The sequence below is a fragment of the Ictalurus furcatus genome, chromosome 16, assembly GCF_023375685.1.
Source record: "Ictalurus furcatus strain D&B chromosome 16, Billie_1.0, whole genome shotgun sequence".
NCBI lineage: Eukaryota > Metazoa > Chordata > Actinopteri > Siluriformes > Ictaluridae > Ictalurus > Ictalurus furcatus.
This window is the reverse complement of record NC_071270.1, coordinates 9,696,815-9,702,331: the sequence shown is the minus strand read 5'-3', so window position 1 is coordinate 9,702,331 and position 5,517 is coordinate 9,696,815.

Genomic DNA, 5,517 nt, shown 5'->3' with positions numbered 1-5,517 from the left:
TATGCAAATCAGACACAGCAGAGCACCAGAGCTTTCAATGAAAGCACATGTTTCAGTCCAGTCACTTTGAAATTTTCTTTGTTTTCGCCATCTCCACAAACTAGCTAGGTAGCTGCTTGAATCTGAGCATGAGAGGTTACCATAGAAACGTAAGTTGTTTGCCATAGATTGGTGTCATGACACTTGCGCACATCACTGCATACTTGCACTGGCTGGAACAACTTGAAATATGTTATTGTAAACTGACTTTTCATTGACTTTAGTAGGCTGTACAACAAAGGAATTGTAATTGTCTTTGCATGTTCTGCAGGAAACTGATGTCTAGTGATGTGTCTAAGTTTTTAACGACCATCTGTTGGTAAAGGGTGAGACACCTGGCAAGCCACATGATTTTTGTCAGAGAGCCACATGTGGCTCACAAGCCATAGGTTCCCGACCACTGGGCTATGCCCAAAGGCTGTGCAATGGCTTTGATTAATTTTACCGCTTTTCTCAGCTTCAAAATGGTTTGCTTTTCTCCCATAGACAGCTCTCTGGTCTTCATGTTGGTTTATCCTTTTTCACAACAAATGCAGTCTTTACAGGTGCAAAACTCGGGGCTCAAACCAAGAGTAGATGTTCAGAGCTATTTATTGTTTAAATGTCAATCAATCACACCTGGATAACAAGAAACACCTATCAGTCACATGTTCCAATATTTTTAGTCACCTAAAAATTGGGTGGTCTGATACTAAATGCGCTATGTTCTATGTCGTTTAACACATCTACATATAAATGCCTGGAAATAAAAGCTAATATTCTAAACTCTCTTCTCAAATTCATCTTTTGATCTCAAACACAAAAATGTCTTCAGTCTACAGCAAAAACAAATGAATTGGCCTTCCTGTTCCAATAGTTTCGGAGGAAGCTGTATTTTTGAAAATAAATAAATAAATAAACTACCAAACGCCATCCATAGTTTTAGCAACACAGCCTGATAATGGCTCAATTAATATAATTATTAAGTGTCAATGGAGGCTACTAATTAATAATTAGTGGACTAATATTTTAAATTTACTCTGGACATCTTTAACTGGTTTACACAAATATATATTATAATACCTGCTTATAGTAGTCTATAAGGTATTTAAAGGTGACATGTGATGTCTTTTTGAATGGATGTCAATGGCAGAATGAGGGTAAACTATTTATATATATATTTTTTGAATAGCTTACTAGCCCTCTGCAACAGTCATGGTGCATTGCAAGTTTCCCAGCTTCAGGAAAGAGGTTTCTCAGTAAAACAATGTGCATTATGATTTAGGATAACTGCACGTTCTATCATGCGTCAGTTCCTTACATATTCACCACTAGAGGACGACTGCTTCTGCAGCAACTGCGCATAATGTAAATTAGTCAAGTAACACAATGCCACTATCTGTACAACTATCTGTGTTTTTTATGTCAGCCCAACCACCTTGCCTCTGAAACGCTGGAAACACTGAGGGAAAAATGCTGTTGAAATTAGAAGTAATGTTTCATTCTCAACAACAACAATAACAACTATAGTTGTCACCAATCCGAATCCAGAATTGTATAGGGCCAGCATCAGCAAAAACGGTGGATCTGATATAAGAGAAAAAAGAACAAATTCAGTCCGATCCTGTAACAAATGGAAATTGGATGTAGAACAGAATTTTTAGTACTGGAAATGTTATTATTTTTGTTATAGGATGAATTTTAATATATTTATACTTTGTATTTTGTTATATTTATGTAAGTGAAACAGCTTCCAAAAATGTATCATTTTAAATCTTGTTTTAAAGAATGTTTTAAAGGAAAAAAAATATATTGGCTGATATTCAAGGTTTCAGTATCGGTATCACTATTGAAAATGATAAAGTGGTATATGATAGCTCTAAATAGCTCTAATAACAACAAACAGCAATTTGAAGAACATAAGTTTATACAACGCCTGAACCAAATTTCTGGCAAGCTATCTTCGATCGACCTTCTATCAAAACTATTTCTGATATGATATGATATATTGATTTGGCACCCTGTCCAGGGTGTACCCCGCCTTGTGCCCGATGCTCCCTGGGATTTGCCTGTGACCCTGAGGCTCCAGGTTTCCCCGTGACCCTGAAGGAAGGATAAGCAGTATAGAAGATGGATAAATGGATGGATGATATATTGATATGATATGGTTTCCACCACAGAGAAAGATAGCCTAATTGTGACTTTATATCTCACAATTGTGACTTTATTACGAGTTTACATTTCACAATTTTCTCACAAATTAGACGTCCTCTTGTCGCAGTACTTGAAAGGTGAATAACTTCAGGTAACAAGTGCATGCTAGTGTCTCGTTTTCCTTGTCTTGACTAGCTGATGAGTGTTGTTTTTATATAGCCTATTTATAGAGAATGATTGATGCTTTGTCAGTGCATTCTATGTAAATCACTAAATGTAAAGTGGAAATCTAAATTGCGAGAAAACCTCCCAGAATTTTGCGATGTAAACTTGTAATTGTGAGAAATAAAGTCAAAATTGTGAGATGTTAACTCAAAATTGGGAGAAAAAAACTACTACAAAAAATAACTTTTTTTGTGTCTGAGTAAGCACACTAACTGTTTCAAAACAACAATGTCTAGGGAACTGTTATTTATAGTTGACAAAGTTTCAAAGTGAAGCTTTCTGGGAAGAGATCTTTTTAAAAAAAAAACCCCAAAAAAACAGAATAGTGTACTTCCCATTTGTATCTGTTTTTGTATTCTCCTCGAACGTCAATCTCTCTCACTTCAGAAAATTTCCCATGGCTAATTAACCGATCAGTTTAGCACTTTCTGCAACCAATCAGCCTTAAGCACTTTTGTTAAGCAGTGGCGCTTTACAATTTTTGCTTGGAGGGAACTTCTGGGTTTCTCAGCTAAATTCATTGCACAACTAGTTTTGCCTGTTTGTACTACACACAATGTGTGTAGATACAGAAAGGGAAGAGTGCAGTCGATTGCCCACCTTATCATGCCGGCTGTGGCAGTGATGCATCAATTACCCTAGCCCTGATCTCCCATTCTCCATCTGGCACTGAAATGATAGAGTAAATACCCCACATTCTTCCAACCTTTCTTCCAACCTCCAGACTGTCTGATTAAGCAAACCCCTCTACCTTAACCTCTGTCTCTCCCTAAGATATACAAATTCAAAGGAAATTTATTGTAAAGAAAAAAAATATTTAGTATAGGGTAAAGTCATCATAATTTCTGGTGATAGTTATTGTTTTCCCACAAGTTGTGATCCAGGTTTCCTACTGCCCAGCATGAGTGCATTTAGATGGGGCTGATCAGATTATGGCAGGACTTTGGCTAATTTCAGTTATACCAGCTGCACATTCAGGGTGCAAATGAGGACTTATTCAGCTGTGTAGTTTGCAGAAGAATTATTATTATTATTATTATTTTTTACTGCTGATTAGCTCTGGGGAATTCAGTGAAATGGTTAAACCTTTTATGCTTTATGTTGGTATTTTTTGGCTTTTAGCAAAAGTAGGTGAGATAGATTGCTAGTAAGAGTCTTCCATCCATAAATCCATCTTCAACCGCTTACTCCTCTTGAGGGTCGCGGGGGAACCTGGAGCCTATCCCATGAAGCATCGGGCACAAGGCGGGGTACACCCTGGACAGGGTGCCAGTCCATCGCAGGGCACAATCACATACACACTCACATACCCATTCATACAATACGGACACTCTAGACACTAGTAAGAGTCTTAGTATGATTTATATGTATTTTATGACATGGAATATGTATGTGCTGAAAATTATGTTTAAGTTGAGACCTTGCACCAGATTTTTTTTTTTTTTACCTTATTAAACTCCACCACAGGCCACTCAAAATCAAGGCTACACAATTACAAAGATGAGTTCTACATTTAGTTTATGTTTGCAAACAAGCTAGCATAATGGGTTTCGTATTTTAACAACTGTTCAAAGGTTCAGAGTAGAACCCCTTTATGATGAAAGTTATTCTTGAGAGAAACCTCACTCAGGACTAATATCACTGGACTATTCTGTATGCTTATGCCTGTGTTTATGTAATTTGCCTTTGGTTTGAAATGTTCCCTCTCAATTTCCCTGCATTTATTTTTAGATCTTGTGGATTTGGCTGGCCGAGAGAAGGGGAGGGGCCCAGGAGGCCTCCACCCACTGCCTCATTTATAGCAATGTCATTCTTTCTTTCCATATACAATGAGCACTACTAGCTATGTCAGTTTCTAGCTTTTAGTATTACTATCAATCATTTTCATTTTCATCTTGACTGAACCTGATCCCTTGCTCTAATCCTTTGCTGTTAACTACGGGTGGGGTGGTGAATGTGCCACCCAAACAGATGCAAAGGCAGATGTTAAGCCGCGCTTAACATCTGGAAAACAGGGAAAACAGGCATTATTAGTCATTCACATGGTTTGAAGAGGGTAACCACAGCCACAAACACACACACACACGCACACACACACACACTTGCAATGACACAAACAGATAGGTCTCTAGAACTGCTGTTACATAGGCGATGCCCTGAATGACTATTTGGGCTTTGCTTATGTGTGTTTTGTTCTCCTCAGCAAGCTTATCATAGAGTTTTACAGTTGTAACCTGCATGTTTAAGTGTATGAACAGTTAGGCAAAATAAATATCCTATTTGATTGTAGTCCCAATTTTGTGATTTATAGCTGTTTTTGTGCTATTCCAGTATGAAGAGTGAAAGGAAATGGAAGATCAAACACTCATTCATAAACTCAGCTTTACTGATATCAGATTTAAACATACTGATTCAATCTCAATAAATTTTTCCTTGTTATGAATGCTAAAATTATATATTATAAACTGTAATAAGGAGGAATTATCACAGGCCCATAGTGGGATCAGTTCATAGCTCACAGACCTGACAAGATTGTGTGTTAAAATAATTCATAATTAATAAATGAATAATAAATATACACTGAATGTGCTTATACATAATTGCGTAATGCATTTGTTCAAAACAAATACTTGAAAAAAAAAACAGCAACCTCCAAATGACACATAAACATTACCATATGATCTCATTTAGAAATCTACACACAATAATGAAACATATGCTGGACACAGAACTCACAGTTCAGTCAGCATTCTGCTGATTGAGAAGTCTTTGGTTATGCATGGGGGCTTATTATAATAGCTTATTAAAATTACTTTCTGTGATGTCTGGTGATCTTACTGGTCTGATCTGATTTAGGCAGGAGGACTGTGCTAAAATCAGAGTTAATCACATTATTATTATTATTATTATTATTATTATTATTATTATTATTATGTTGCTGTTGTTGTTGATGATGATGATGATGATGGCAGTGAGAGAGAAAGAGAGAGACAGAGCACACGCCCAATCATAAATATTAACCAATTATCCATAATACTGAGGGGAGGGTGAACCCATGTATAACTGACCCATATATATAACAATCAGTACACATGTGAAAAAAGGTTGAACATTCTGAAA